Source organism: Gobius niger (genome assembly GCF_951799975.1).
Source record: "Gobius niger genome assembly, chromosome: 10".
In the NCBI taxonomy this organism is placed as follows: Eukaryota; Metazoa; Chordata; class Actinopteri; order Gobiiformes; family Gobiidae; genus Gobius; species Gobius niger.
In genome coordinates this window covers 34,998,747-35,015,838 of record NC_136861.1, presented here as the reverse complement: position 1 = coordinate 35,015,838, position 17,092 = coordinate 34,998,747, and the positions used below count along the sequence as shown (strand labels likewise).

Genomic DNA, 17,092 nt, shown 5'->3' with positions numbered 1-17,092 from the left:
GATTCCCGACGCAAAGGTTTAGTGCAGCCGCGCTCTTGACACAGGACAGCCCAGGTTCATTTGTTTATGTCCACGGGCGCAGCGCTAAATAACATTATGGGATTATTAATACCGGCGATAGGCTATGCACGCGCGCGCCATTACCGGAAATGGAGATGAATAACTGTTTTTTGAGTCAAAGGGAGGGGGAGTTGGATCTTGGATGTGGTGGTGGTGTTGGTGACTCATTTCCTCTCTGTGGTGAAGATATTTCATACATGGACTGGACTGGGTTGGTCGATTTGAGGATGCTTCGGTTCGGTCTTCCTTCCCCGAAGCTTCTTCTCCATTTTACGCGCGAATGTCAAACAATAGGCGCACGCACGATTACAAACACGCAAGGAGTGTGTCTGTTGGTTGAATATAATAATAGTCATCGGCTCCAACAATCAACAATATCCAAATGTTTGACAATTTCCTAACGCGATTCTTCTTTCATCATGTTTTGGTGACGCATTCACTCATCGGTACTGATCCCAAAATGTATCTTATCCTGTCGGATTATAAGTGAAATTTTGGTTTTGTGTCGGAAATTTTCGTTCCTTTGTTCATTTCTGTAGGATTTTTCTTCGGCCATGTAGTTTTGACTTGACAGGACCGAGCGGGGAGAGACATTCAGCAACTATTTCGGAGCCCGGACTCGAACCTATAAGACGCATGAGGACAAAACAGTCTTTCTTCATGTTTTGCCTGAACTCAAAATGATGAATGAAATAAATAAATGAAACCTCAAGACTATTGGCTGCGCAGACACACTTATTACATCTATAAACGAGTTCAGGTGTCAATTCACTATTTATTTATGTTTTGAAAGGCTGCGCGTTTACCCTTCTTCATGATGTCCGATAGACGACGCACCAATATCCACACAGGCACAGTTCCGCACATTCTCCTCCTCTTTTTATCGATAATTACAGTTCAATTCGCAATTCCTACCTTGAATTTATTCAATAATAGTCCCGAGGTATCACGCTGTTCATTGTCGCTAGTGCCATTAACTTTACGCGCGCGTCTTTGTCCTATTTACTTACATAAGCCTTAACTGGGCCATCAGCGAACACGCACTATCACTTATGAAGCTCCAACCGCAGTAACTGTGGACGGCTACCATTACTTTAACGCGTTATAGAAGCGAGTAATAAACTCAGCGCGCGCCTGGAGTGCGCTCCGCGGCTCGTTCAAAGACTTACCGGAGACTATTAGCAGCCCCTAAAAACACACACTATCGCTTGGTGCCGTTTGCGTTTTTGGGTGAGCGCGGGGCGTTCCGTGCGTCTGGATGACAAGGGGGAGAGAACTTGAACGCGCCGCTTTTCTGTTCTTCTGATTTGTGTGCGCCGTTGCCATTTCTGATTCCAAGATCGTCGCTGTCCAGTTCTGAAATCACACTAATGGTATAGATTATTGGAGTGAATGGAATTGTATTATTATTATTATTGTATTTTTTTGAAATTGTGACAGAAAGATATAAAGCTATACGTGTTAAGTGGTGAAAACCTCCATTGTAAGATCAATATAATCGTATCCTTTCCTTGAACGATGCGTAAAATCAAGCAAACATAGGAGCAGATAGAGTTATCCTGCCTTCCACGATTTTTACTCATTCTTTCCAAATTCTAAGTCCTATATAGTAATAATTATAATAGTCATACTGTTGTCTTCTGGCATGTGATCCAATCGGAGTCCAAAAGAAACATTTTACTATGTGCAAATAAATGATTACAAGCTACAGGATATATATATTCTAAAATGGACACGCCTAACACTGGACATAAACAAAGAAACTGCTTTTGTGTGCATTTTTAACTAAAGACGTGCGTAAAAAGATACACACACACAGACACTCGAGGATTACGCACAGGTAACACGCACCAAGACTAAAATATTAGAAATTAGGCCTCACAAACAGAAACCTCCCCAAAACGACGGCCTCGCTTTACCTGCGGAAAAAGTCCAACTCACAAAAGCGCACACAAGGTCCTTGGCTCTGGCCGTTTTGTGAATCTTTGGGAGCGGACAGTTGCTGTATAGGTTTGGGATTCTTGTCTTGTTGGGGGGTGTCCTGGTGCCCTGATTGCACCTTATTGCCCCCTTTAAAAGGCCGGAAGTGGCAATAAAAGCATTACGCGCGTAAACACAAAGGCTGGGACGGATGAAGAGCCGGGGTTGTGTGCCGCTTTCGGTTAATGTTCAACCCCGGCATTTACATAGAGGAAGCGCGGTGTCCTCCTGTCCAGACGTTCGCCCGTGTGCACCCCGGACAGGTCATGGGTAGGTCAGTGGATGGGCGCTGGGGAAACAGACCCATGGATGTTCTGTAATTCGCAGTAATCTAACGAAGCCTCATCAAGGGAATTTCTCCCTTTGTATTGATTTCTCTTTATTATTATTATGATTAGTAGTGTAATTAAATCAAGCCGGTTTAGGCAATTGTAATATGACGTTTCTTTATACTTTGAGGTTTTGGGTTTAAATCGAGCAATTTTACGCATTTGTAGGAGCAGGTTGCTTTAAGCTGAAGACATTTCGCCTCTCATCCAATGATTTTTCTCGATTTCAATGCATATTAGTTGTGAACACTTTTGTGAACATTGCTTAAGCGATAGTAGCCAAGAGAAGGGGTGGTCATCTGGAGAAGGTTGTTTTCATTTTGAGACGTTTCGGTTTTACGCAAATTCCTGTCTCTAATCATTGATATTTATTCAACTTGCTCAACTGATCAATGCGCAAACATCGAAGTGTAGCCCGCACAATGGTGTAGCCTACTCCCATGGAAAAAACAAACAAAACTAAAAACTCCTGGACGAGAGAGAGCCCAAACGAAAACACGCCTTTTCAAGTGGAGACCCGCAGACCACAACACACTCAAGCACCTGGCATCTAAATCAAAATAGCTTGACCCGAAGCCCCCGCGTATCTGGCCTGTGGGTTTTTGAAGCTTTTGGTTTGTCGAGGCGAGTTCCCTTATGTAGAAAAAAAAAATTACATTTTCAAAAAGTCGTCATATGGAGTGTTTCGAGTTGCTTTGGGGCCGACCCAGGAGATGACTCCAGTGCGCTGAATTTATTTGATTAGGTCTTACAAACCGTGGGAAAAGTCACGTTCGTTACTTTTGTAGTCAGTGAAAGCATCATGGAACCTTGTTGTAGTGTGTCCTGGATGACTGAGAGCTCATAATACCATGAATTTAATCTTGAGGGTGGAATAGGTTTTCATGTTGATTTGGAGCATGCTTTTGCCATACAAAAAACAAAATACCCGGGGTGTTTTTACGCACGGTGCGACTATGCAGCAGCTTTGGTGTTTTACGCACAAAGCGAGCGTATTTTGTTGTTCCAAACCAAAACGGTCAGAATGCATGTTTGGTTATAAACTAGTGCAACTCAACTTAAAAAAAAAAAAAAAAAATTCATCCTCCTAAACTGCCAAAACGAACCTAATTGTGCGTAATAATGAAAATCTATGCGCACAGTGACCAATCACCACATCACCTAGATTACAATTTAGATATATATTTTGTTATATCAATTATTAATGCTAACACTATTGTGCCACTGTGCCTTGAATGAAACTAGGAGCACCCCGCATGTTTAAAATTCAGGACGCGTTTTATTCGCTCCCAGCGCCTGGTTTTACGAAACAAAAGCTCCTCACATTTACGCGAAGGCTGTCTCCAAATTTGAATACGGCTCGTCTTCTTTTCTGCTTTTTCCTCGCTCTTTGTGGTCACTTTTTTAGCCACCGGACACGTATTCTCAGTCTCACCCCGTGGCTGCAGCAGCTCTCTAGGGCGCGCGGGCCGTAAAAAATTTGGTGACGTGTTGCCGCATTGCGAAACCGTTTTTACGCACGATGCTCGCCGGGCCTGAGGTTGACCGCCACCCTCTTAGAAATGCTCTGGGTTAGGAATTGGGCATTTTTGGGTCATATTTAGCTTCTATGCTTGTACATGTAAATCTGTATAAAAAGAAAAAAAATGAAACAGGCTCTCTGTGGTGGTGAGTGTTCGCATTTTGGAGCTAACGCAGAAAGAATATCAATTGGAATATCAATAGTTATTTTGATTCCTTCGTGCGTAAAGGTTGGGTTGACGTATTTTGCCCTTTTCAAGTAAAAGTTCAGCTTCGTAACCTAATTACACGCAGAAAAAAATCATGAAATGTCATGATTTTGCTGCTCATAAGACTGCTTGAACATATGTAATAGAGGAATGCATAATTGAGAGTTTTTGGAAACGTGTTGAAGCTCTCATTCGTCGGCTTTGTCACACACTGACATTACCAAGAGCTGGCTGTGTGTCATTTTGAAACCTTTTCTAGTGGATGATGCGCTTCGGAACACACTTCAAAGCCCCCCCATCAGAAGAAAACCTTGATGACGCTTTAGATATAAAAGCAAACGATCGAATATGGAAGGAATCGCCAGACAGGGGTCATGATAAGCCGCGGCACAAACTGGAGGAGTGTTTGTGTTTGTGCTCCCGCTGTGAGCCGTGAATGCCAGAGCCACAGAATGACAGAAAGAGGGGGGAGAAAATGGCGGCTTGTTGGAGAGGAGGAGGAAGAAGGAGAAGAAGAAGAAGAAGAAGGAGAGGAAGAAGAAAGAGAGGGAGAGGGGAGAGGAGCACGAGAGAGCGGCTCCCCCTCTCTCGCAGCGTGCCTCGAAGAAAACGCAATAAATTCCTTGTTGTTTTTATGAAAATTTACAACTTTGTGATACAAGTTTATGAGTGGCCGCGCGCGGGGATTGGCCAACGGGCTGGTCATGTGGACGCGCTTAACGTGAACATGAACTTTTTATGATTTCCCAAGTGGCTATAACGCTCGCTTGCTGCTCTCCGTTTGCTGCTGCTGCTGCTGCTTCTGCTCGGACCCGGACCGCCTCGTGTAACCCAGACATCCGGCCGGTTTTCGACACGCTCTTCTGGGACGGGGAGCATCTACACTGCCTGCCACTCTTTAGCTAAACGGACTGACTGAGAAGCGAGGGCAGGTTAAAGGAGGATATGGCGCCCCCCTCTCCTTCCCCTCCTCCTCCTCGACAGCAGCAGCAGAAGCAGCAGCGGCTATTAGCGATTTCTTCCCTTCATCTCTCAGCGGCGTGGCGCGCAGACAGTATACCTAGCCAACGACGCGAGCCAGGCGGGTAAGAAGGCGGAGAGACTGCGGCGCATGCGAGGAAGGGGGGAAGTGATGGCGCTGGCGGCGGCGGCGGCCGCTGTTGCCGCTGTGTTTTGACGCCCGCGCGACAACGCCTACCCGCCTTCTCCTTCTTCTTCTTCTCCTTCCTCCGTCCTCCTCCTGGCACTCATCACGGCGCGCTCCTCTCCATCTTCATCCATCTCTCCCACCCACCCCTTCGCCACCCCAGCGGCCGCCTCTCGTGCGCTCTCCATGACGGATTATCAACACACGGTAAGTGCGCCTCTCTTCTTTCCCCCGCTGTCCGTTAATATCAAAGCGTTTCCTGGATTACGAGTTCCCCGAGTGCCTGGATTAGCGTGTCTGCGCGGCGGCCGTGGAGGGGGGGTTGGAGGCTCGGCACTGGCAGGCATGCGGAGAGGGTTTGGAATCCGGAAGGTCGGTCGGCGATGGTGGTGCTCGTGTGCATGCGTGTGTGTGAGTGTGTATGTGTGTGTGCGTGTGTGTGTGTGTGAGTATGTTGTTGTTGTAGTCGTCGCCCTGAGCGAGCGGCGCACACGGGTTTTCCTGCGCGTAAAGAGGGAGGGTCCATCAGCGGGACTTTTGATGTCGTTGCAGGTGCGAAAGTTTTTTTTTGTGATGTGTACATGAATAACTTGTTGGATCGATGTCGGCGTGAGAGAAAATGGGATTGCAGTCACAAGTGCGCACACACGTTCAAAAGCTTGTTTTTGTGCCAATGCGTAAAAAAAAAAAAAAGAGATGTCTGGATGTTGTCTCTGTTGTCTGTAGTGAACAGTGAAAGGTTATGTGTCCAAAACGCACCGATTTGAATAGCAAGGCACACAATACGAAGCTTTGTTCGGTGCTGAGGCTAATGTGGATGAAATTTGTGGAAACAACAGCTTGTTTTTGTGTGATATTTAGCTATTTTTTGGTGCATGATTCATACATTTGTGGCAATGTTGTGGTGAAATCCGTGTGCAGTGGCGAGGACGCAATAAAAAGAAACACTGAATGAATGAATGACTTAAGCGACAAGCCTAAATATCAATGACAGTGCACTTTTAATGTACTTTTGCATATTTTTGACCAAGCATTTTTTTTTACTTGATTATGTATTCACAATTCCCACAAAATGTACAAGCTTTCTCCATCTTTCTCCAGCCTCTTGCCTTGAATATACAATGACCTTTGACATCCACATTTCAGCTGTTTGTAACAAAAAATGTTTTCTTGAATGTATGCGGTCTTTCTCAGTGAGATGTATCATTTCTGTTGATTGTGAAATTCACTTTTGGATGTTGACTTTGCACCACATTTGGATTAAAAAAAAAAAGTGTTCATTATTCACATTTTGCACGTAAAGTCTACGTTATATCCTCGATTTGCGCAATATTCTTTTCAATCCCGTGTTGCATTTGCGGAACTTCGTTACCATGACCACCCGGATGATGCCAAAACTCAATGGATACAGTCATGTGCACGTGGGGGACATAGTATTTTGAAAAATACACATTTGGTTGTTTTGGTGAACCCCGTTATCTGTATACCTGCTTTGGTGTTTTCTTTTCTTTTACGCACTTCTCCATAGTTGCTCTGGCGTTACGCACGGCCTCTCTTTAGCCCTATTACGCACTCGTCCCTCTTTGTGGCTGCACTGCGCCACCATGTAGGCCTCTGTCTCACTTATCTAGATAAAACCCACATTTTAGATTGCTGTTATGTGATATTTGTGTTACAACGTCAATACAACTTGGGTCAAATGTACAACGTTTAGCTTCAAACAGATGCGTTGCAGTCTTTTACTTACTCAGTGTGTTTTAAAATGTGTGCGTTTTGTTGGTCAGGAAATATTACAGCTTCCAGGCTGACGTTTTCATTTACTTTATTTTATTAATGTATTTGAACAGGGGCGATGCACATTAACCAACATTTCTGTAAATGTGCCGGTTTTAGCTCTGAAATTAGTATCCCTGGGCAAGATGTAGATTGCCAGCAGCAATCACTCACTCTCTGTGTCTTAGATTCAGTAAATCAATTATTTAAAGCTTTATTTTCTGAAGTTGGTCTCTCCATTTCCCAACAAATTAACAAAATAAACCCTTTTTTATTCATTTTTTTTTTACTTTGTGAGGTGATCAGCTCAAAACGTCCCGCTCTGGTGTTGTGTTACGCACGGCCTGTCCCCAGCCCTAGCCTTGGCGTTTTCCTTTTATTTCATTTTACGCACGGCCGGCTTCTCATCTCCGCGCTCCCAGATGTCAGTGTTGCTTCCCAGGTTCTTCTCCTCCTCTCTCTGTCTTTTTTTCTTACGTCTTTGTTGTGTGTATTTCGTATGTGTGTGTATTTCGTATGTGTGTGTATTTCGTGTGTGTGTGTGTGCGTGCGCGCGCACGCGCAATCCCAGGAATGTCGTCTTCTTCCACACTCCTGCCCACTTTTATGGCTCGGTTTCCTTTCTCACTTCCTCCCTGCGGCTGCCTCCCACTCCACTTTTTTTTTTTCTTCTCGCGCTTTTGGAAGCAGCTAAACAGCCACCGCCCAGCTACCCCTACTACTACCCACCACCACCTCCTCCTCCTCCTACATCTCTCTTCTGTCATCCATCTGTCTGTCTGCTCCCTACAGTCGACACAATTTGTCGCCTTCTCCGATATCAAACGCGGGGCCCAGACACCTTCACTTTGTGTGTGGGTGTATGTGTGTGTGTGTGTGTGTGGAGAGGGGCAATCCCTTCCAAAAAGAGAAAAGATGCGCGCACTTGCGGGAAACAGATGCACTCTTCTCTTCCCCAAACACGCGCCACTGTAAGTCAAATTATTATTATTATTATTGTTTATATATATTTTATATATATATATATATATATATATATATATATATATATATATATATATATATATATATATATATATATATATATATATATATATATATATATTAAAAAAAACCTTCCTCACCCTCCGCGGGCGGTCTCTTTTTCCTCCTGCTCGGGTATATATATATATATATATATATATATATATATATATATATATATATATATATATATATATATATATATATATATATATATATATATATATATATATATATATATAATTATTATTATTCTTGTACTATTCATTCATAATTTAGCGTAATACGAGGCCACGGTTTGACTTGGGCCAATCGCAAAGGCTGGATTATATAGAGTGACAATGCGTAATGGTGGCATTCCGTTGCGTAAAATAAACCGCGTTCCCTATTTCCTTTATTTATTTTGTATTACTCCTGTTCGCTATGATATTACAAATCTAAAACTTATGTGTGACGGTGCGTGCGCGTGTGTGTGTATGTGGGAGCCTTTCACTCGTCATTGTCCACTCTCCCCCTCCGTGGAGAACATGTGCGCTCGCAGTTAACGGCGCCGGCGCGTTGTTATCGCGGGCCAAGACTCTGTCAGCGCCCGTTTAAAGTAATACACGCATTATGGTTATGACTGGGCGTTCTTATACACTTTCCACTTTTCAAGCCAGCGCCTCTTTATTTTTCATCGTGTAGCATTAGCGGTGACCAGGAATCAATTTCAAACCTGTTTACATCATTACAAGCCGAGAGGATCGTTTGTCTCACTGCGGCGCTGATTGTAACGTAATGTAAAGAGTTGGTCACATGGACTCGTTTCTCTCTCGTTTCAGTTGTTTTTGAGATTGTACAGGAAGCACAAGTTACGGATACAGTAGCTATAGGGGTTTTAGTGGAAGCTGGTTGCGTGTGGACAGATAGTAGAAAGATGCATCCATAACAAGTAAAACATTGCCAGTCAAGTAATTCACGCATATTTTATTCATCCACATGGGGAAATGATTACAAGCGCACAGACATGTTTAAGTAAAAGGACAGACGACATTGGGAAACAATTCACTTAATAACAAAACGGAACGGAACAAAAATAGTGCTTTTTGTAATGCAAACAGTGGCACGTATTACACTGGGCGTTGTGTATGTGTTTGTAGGTTCTCAGTCGTCCAAGGAGTATTTTTTAAAGATCGTAGACTGGACCTGGTTGATTGACGTTGTCGGATGTTGTAATATTCAAACAGGGGGCTTAACTTGCTACAGTTTTTTGGCGTAACGGACAAATACCCCACAGTCATGTTTCATATTTGTAATCTTTTTTATTTATTAAAGCACTTGCTCTAGTTAATTTGATTTTTTTCTTTTTTTACGTTCGCTTTGAATAATCATTTTTTGTTTTGTTTCTTGTGCTGGCATTTTACAGATTTCTGTAATTGACCTTTTTTTTTTCATGGGTCTTTTTTTTATATATACATTGTGCTCATTTGAATAAAAGCAACAATAGCTAAGCTATTTATGTCTATGCAATCAGTTCACAGTGTGTTCAGCTTTTATTTGCTAACATCATTCCACGTATAGGATTTGGTTCCGTAAACTTCTTTCACTGGCAGGCGCGCTTGTTTATTCTTTTCCTATATTTCAAACAAAAGCGCGGGGCTCTGCTGACACTCACTGCCCGCGGGTTCCCATCTCTATCCTCGCTCTGCTCCACTCAATCGGGCCTCTTGTCTGGACTGTACTGCGACCTGCGCAAAGCTCTGGTGCCATCTAGTGACCGTTGCGCAGCAGTACCCAAAACAACAGTCAGTCAACGAAAGGCCTCCGATGGTAACTTTGAGTTGACCTATCATTCACTTGGACGAAGTGTGCGTTGTGATATCTTGTAACTTAAGAAAAATGTTTGTGAGTTGTACCAAAAACACATCCAAGCGATTTGCATGGATGAAAAGAGTCATTACGCGCGCAGTGTTGAGTCGCTGCTTTGTGCGTAATACAGTCAAACCCAGTCTACTGTGTGAAACCGAAGCCCTTACTTTTTTTTTTTCCTTTTTTTTTTTTTGGAATGACGCCACCACATAACTGCTCATCGTCACTGTGCATGCGCGGGGCAGCGGTGTGGCTCAGCGATCATGTATGTGCAGGCTGGCTGTGGGGTGTGTATTTCATGGTGAGGCTGCGAGCTGTGGCTGTGCCTCCGGGCTATGGATTTGTGGCGTAGCGGGAGAGGGAAGGAGGGGGGAGGAAGAGGAGGAGGAGGAGGAGGAGGAGGAGGAGGAGGAGGAGGAAGAAGAAGAAGTGGGATAGGGAGCAGAAGAAGCCGTTTGTGTCCGAGTCCAAGGCCCTGTAGCCGTGAATGAGGCGTGGAGAAAGGAGATTGTGCATGTAACGGTGCCATGTGTTTTCTTGCAGAGAAAGGCAGAGGGGGTGGAAAAACAGTTAATTTTTTTTTTGGCAACTTTGATTTAATTAAAATGTGCATTTGTGTTATTTTATATTTTAATTTGTATTTTTTTTATTCATCATTAATATTTAGTCATTTATTTTCAGTAGCGTCGATTTGACTTTTTGCTCAGCCGTATTTTCTCCGTCTTATTCATTCTAAGTAAGCGCAACTTTGCAACTTCTAGCTTTTTTGGAAGCTTTCCTTCATTGAAAAGCAAAAAGCAGTTATCAATCCTTTTTTTGAAACACCATGACTCATTACTGGCCTCATTGTTCATTCTAAATCCAATCAGAATAAGCTGTGACGCAAAGGACAGTTACCACACGTAACTGTGGTTCTATGACTAGGTCGGTAATCCGTGTTTGGCTTCACTTTTTAACACTCCCCTTAAGACTAAAAAGCGAAACGCATATATTCAGCTTTACGTGTAAGTGGACGCCTGAGCCTACTTTTTTTTTCTTCTCCTCCGTTCTTTTTCTTTACAGTATCTTGTGGGCCCAGGTGCGGCACAAAGGAGCAGGGGCCCGTTTGGAGGGAGGCGACGGGGGGAGTGAGGGAGAGAGCGAGAGGGAGGGAGGGGGGATAGGGAGAGGGGGTGGTGGTGGCAGCCAGAGTGTTGAAGCCAATGGAATTTATGACTCCTGAATCATCTGACATTAATCCCGCGCTCAGAATCCACTTCACAGCTCATGCAAATCAATCTCGCTCCCTCTCTCCCCTGTTGAGTTACTAAACTGCGGACCGTGTAGCAACATTAATAGAAAACCGAATTTACCGTAAACCATTTAAACTCCGTTGTATCCGAGTTGGAACGCTGTAAGCCCATACAGTGTCGCAGCAAATAAAAGTTCTTGCACCATTCTGGCTTGTTCTAATATTGACAACGTTTGGCCCCTCGTCACAATCGGCTTCGTCAGCAACTGCGGATCTTTATCGCTACCGATGCTCACTATCTGCTAAGAAACGATTTCGAAGAGATGGCGTTTTAGGATAAAAAAAAAAAACAGTGTTTTTTATTAGAAGGGCCACCACTCCGGAATAGATCAGTGTATATTCAACCCTGCCGCTTCTTTGGCCATTAGTTGCTGACGAAGACTCTTTAAGCGAGACGAGAAGCAAGACGCACAAAGTATTGCAAAAAGTATTGCAAAAAATATATATTGTTGTTTGCAAAACGGTAGGCTGTTCATTTTTCGATGAGTTTAGACCTTTTAAGAATTTGTTACTTTATTTTTGCGTCAGGTTTTCCCGATAATTTCCCAAATTTTCGCTTTTTTGGAAATTGTATTTTTCTGTAAATCATCAAAGCACAAGGCCTACCCCCGTGACCTGCCTTTCACTCGCCGTCCGTTCTATCACCGCCGGCCTCCCGTTAATGTTTGACTCGTACTTCCTCGCGTGGGGCTCGGTCGGTTCGCCCAGAGGAGGGAGGGTAGTGACCCGCGTGACAGCTTTTAGCTCGAACGAACCACAGCGCCGTGAAGGACGAGCGCATCGAGGCCGCCGCTGCTGCCTGGATACGCGGATGCACGCAGCCAGGCGCTCCGTCCGAGGTTTACCATTAACTTGCGTGTGTGTGTGGGTGTGTGCGCGCGTTTAGACTCAAAGGACAGTGGATTATTAACCTGGCTGCTCGAATTTATGTATTTATTTATTTCATTTTAGTTGTAAGTTCGTGTATTGGCTTTGTCTTTAGTCGGACGCCAAATTCGCTTGAACATCGGAAATGAAAACGCCATTATGCAAATGAGTTATTGTCTTCGCATCCATTTCGCGTTTTCTATCCCCCTTCGAACATTTTCCGTGGGCACGTTTCGCTGTGTTGGCACGAATCAACCACAATCCATGGGCCAATGACCAGCTTTCTCATGGCCCCCCCAAAAAAGAGAGAGAAAGTTAATAATCCCCTCCATCAAAATCACCAAGGTACATTTAGGACGCAAATGACTTATCGATCTTAGTGCGAACATTTCCGTAAAGCGAAGCGACCTCATGATGAAATAACGTTTGATTAGGTGATTTATTGTGGTCAAAGTGCTATCCAAAACCACAGAAACGTGAACGTCCAAATGAAAATGAATGAAAACAAATCTATACTTTGCTGGGTTGACGGTTTTTTTTTTTTTTGGACATTTCGCGTGTTCTCATCCGAGCTGTATTCTGAAAAAAGAGGGCGTTAGGGACTATAATTTTGCAAAATAGACTTAACGCAATAAGCCTCGGTGTAAAAGCCGTGCTATAGTTGTCCACGCTGTCAGGCACGACCTAATAAGTAACAAAATAACCAGCTCATGGAGTCGCTCCATTTGTTTACGCGCGTTTTACTTAAAGCTTCTGGGCTCCTAACAGCGCCGCACACTCATCGTATCGACACCTGGAAGTGCCCTGGACACTTCATAATCGCACTTTAAGCGCTAATAAAAGCTGCAGTGAAGGCAGGGGCTTGTGCACCGAAGGAACCAACTGTACAGCGCGGCGTGTGAAAAAAAAAAAAAGAACAAGCGCGCAACATTTGTCCATGCGCTGTTTACTGCATCGCGGCCATTCCTCGGACTTTACAGGCCGTCATAAACTGGCCATAAAGCCATAAAAGTGGGGAGGTGTGTGTCACGTGCACGCGCGTACACACACATACACAGAGGTGCCATAAACGCGCAGCCCTGACTATTCTCTTTTGTGCGCGGATGCTCCTGTGAAGTCGGATTCTTGGAGTGCCGATGTCTTTTTACGCACAGACGCGGCTTTACTTTGGGCCGCAGGACTCGCTGCAAACTGTTCATTAAAGCCCCATATCTTGCGCTTTCTTATTTATCCAATAGTGCAATGACATTTGTTTTGTCCCTCACAATCTTGTAAACGCAGGCACTTGTGTGGGGGAAGAAAAAATAAAAACATCTTTCTACGCCGCGCATTTAACTCTAAAACTTTGTTGTTTGTTAAATAATTAGCTTGCCTAGTTGGTGTTGTTTACATTACCGTGACAGTATAGCTTCCTGGAAGTCGTGTGCTTGTAAACACACCCCTGTGGCGAATTGGGATGCGTTGGGAAAGTTTGGACTACGAACGACAATCTAAACCGGAATTTTGCGTCCATGAAAATAGTCATTATCGTCACAGAACGTCGCAGTACAGTCTGGAGGCGTCGCGGGATTCTTAAACGGTGCATGTTTACGCACAGACTGGGCTTTTCTCACGACGGAACGTGCCTCGACGTGCACCACTTTTGCTGGCAGTGTTATGAAAGTGGGCTTTTGTTTGGGTAGAGATAGTTTTGTGTGCATTTTTGCAGTTCTTTCGACAGTGGCAGTGTGTCGCCACGATATAAATAGACCTCTAAGTTTAAAGTTATAGTGGCTTTACATAAGAGGGGTTTACGAATTGTCGTTGCGTTTGTTGGTGTACATTTCCGTGTTTAATTTCGCGCATTCTTGGAGCGACAATCGACTTCTTTATTCGCGTTACAGGACGAAAGACACTATGTAGATGCCCTAACTGTTTCCTGACACTTCTACAGGCGCTAAAACTTGGGAACTTCATAGTGAAACAGCCAAGAGCTTCTCCCTAATTTATACAGGGCTTGTATCCGGTGACATAAATTAATTATGTGTCGCTAAATGACTGTACAGCAAAAGCAAGCATAAAGCAAGTTGGTGAATGATTATGGGGGGTTGATTGCTTGCGCTATATGGTTTTACTGTCCCTATATTTCCATAAACGTTTGAGTCATTTGTATATCTCTGTGGTGCGTACTGGCACAAAGAATAAAAAATATGAATTATAATTGGCAGTTTGTCTTGGAGATGGTTTTGTAAGAGTAAATGGGCATGTTTATTGTTGTTTATTCATGTGACGAAACATATTATATAGTAGCCTATAGGCATTTGTTCTGCGTTACATTTGGTTGGTTGCATTTTGAACGTGAACGTACACAAAGCGTCATATGGCGTAACGTTAGTCCATGCTGACAAACTTATGCTAAAACCTTAACTCGAAATTAAACATTTTCTATAGCCTTTTATAATTCTGCATGCACATTTTATGATATATTAGAATTAAAACAATAATCATTCTTGTGGTAATTGTCCCGTTTTTGTTATTTCGTTACACGTTTTTTATAATACTTAAAATGTACCTTCATTTTTTGAATTTATCTTACGGTTTATAAGCTCATTAAGTTTCCAAAACCACATGAAGGGTTCTTGCCAAACCATAACTTGTACTAACTGCGTGTCCAGTCGAACATCATAAAGTACAACGTGTCTATTTTAAACAAAATGTTCCACGCGCAGACAACACCAAGACTTGTTATTAAATTCACGTTGGATTGTCCTGTAACCCAAGCTGAGCCGACACTGTGCTCCGAGGAAGCGCCCGAGCACGTCCATTCCGCGCACAAAACGGGGGTGAGATTCCAATACACGGTGCGTCACGCGGCGGTCACCGGTCTCTCCATCCGCGTCTGGCCGCCGAGGTCCTGGATCTGGTGGAAGCGCCGTTTGGTGCCGTTTGCGCTTCCCTCCTCCTTCATCCCAGACCCCACTACCTGCAATAAAAAAGACAAGAGGCTTATCTGACAGTTTCCAGACAAACTTTCCCTGAGTATGTGTGTGTGTGTGTGTGTGGGGTGTGTGTGTGTGTGTGCGTGTATGTCAGTCAGTGTGAGTGTGTGTGAGCCTGTGTGAGCGTGGATTTGTCAGAAATGTACCCAGCGAGCTACTTTACGCACGCCTTGTTCCTTTGTTTTCCCGAATTTTACAACCTTTTGAAGGCTTAGCTTATCCACTCAATTAATCAAAAATCAAAACAAACTACAAAAAAGCTCGTGGTGTGTTTTGTCTGTTTTGAGCGATGTTTATTTTCTCCAGGAATTTACGCAGGCTACTGTACTTTTTTTAAATTAATTAATTTATTTTAATCTTTTTTCATCCTACATGTTGATTACATAGGCTATATCAACTGACTAAAAATAAATACCTTTTTTTTTTTTTTTTTTTTTTTGCATTTTTTGTCATTTTGTCCTTTGTTGTTGTAGTTATTAAAAACGTCAGAAAAATATATGGCCATGAAAATATATATCTTTTTTTTTTTTCTGTGTAATTTCACATAACGCATAGCATGTTATCCATCAAAGCCGGGTACACTTTTACGCTTCTTTCTCCCTTTTTATAATTCATGTAAGTACTTCTGATTACACGTTGGTCAAATTAGGTCATGTCTTGTAAGGGATACAACATAAACAGCGCCAAAAACTGCGTGCGTAAAAAGCGATAACCCGACCCTTCCATTACGCGCACGTTGTCAGCGCCATTTAGGCCTCACCTGCCGCGCTCTGCATTTCATTTCACCCCAGCGCGCGCTTTTTTTTCTTCTCCCTCTTTCTTTTTTTTCCCTTTCCACTCGAATCGCAGCACCGACCGCCCCGACCAGGCAAGAGGGACCGCCGCTAACTCCGCTTAAGTGGACTCAAGTGTCGGCCCGTGCGCGCGTAAGTAAATCAAACCGACGTAAATATGATGAGAGCGTTGCCGTGCCAGGGTGTTGGCGCTGAATGCCATGCACGCACCCCCTCCCCTCACACACCACCACCCTTAAATCCATTAATTATTAAACCTCGGCCCTCTCTCCTACACAATACCGCCGCTTCCCGTTCCCAGCGGGCGCAGAGGAAACGCTGCGTCCTGTGCTCGGAGAGAATGGACAGACACACACACGCACACAAACGGAGAGGCAAGAGCGAGAGAGACAGAGAGAGAGAGAGAGCGCGAGGTCACAAAGCGTAAAGATTCCTTCTGTGTCTATCTACAAGCTTGAATGAGAGAGAAAAGTTGTATCTGTCTATCCGACGCGTTTACTTTGGGCGGAAACTGGATTAAAAGCAAAAAATAGGTCCTTTGTGAGTTCAGTCAGTTGCGGTGGTGGTGGTGTGTGTAGCCTGGAGTATATGGGGGGGGGGGGGGGAACTGGCCCGGGTTGACACTATTTATGGCCGCGGTTAGTTTACGACCTTTGTGACACTTTATTCCGTTCGGACGCGCCGATGAGAAACAGGCCCCGCTTCACTCCGCGGTGGAGCGGCGAGCCGTCTGTGCGTATTTGCGCGTGTTGTTGGAGCGGCTCATAAACGCGGAGTGGCTTTGGCAAATATAGGTTCAGTCATCACCAGCCTGCACTTCCGCGCGCCCTCCGAGATACAAACACGTGGATCTCGCCCAAACAATGGCGCGGCAAAACATGGGAGACTGGATTCATTCAAACGCATTATAAATATGAAAATTAACAAGCCTTTCACGATCAGAATTATACGGTCAATTTGAATCAATGTTCGAGCAATTATTTTCCACAGTAAATCGCAGTTTAAATATGTTATACAATCAGACAAATGTACAAAATGTAAATTCAACATTATAATTTTCAGGCTATTTGATGTATTAATTTAAGTGCCATATTTATGAACTGTTGCTCTTTTAGATAATGGCTGTTTCTCGCAGCGCGTTGACGCATTGGTGAAAAATTAGAATGTGGGAGAAAACGGCGGAACCTTTTCTTGTAAAGTATATTTTTTAAACCAGGTCGTGCGCTGAATATGAATGCAGTGGAGTATAATTATAAAACTAATCCTTCCGTC

General features: G+C 43.8%; 1 long non-coding RNA gene across 1 annotated transcript in view; it reads left to right on the top strand.

Annotated features, from left to right (window-relative positions):
• Positions 1-17,092, top strand: part of LOC306969683 — a 437,728-nt gene that overhangs the window by 285,445 nt on the left and 135,191 nt on the right. The gene's annotated exons all lie outside the window — the stretch shown is intronic.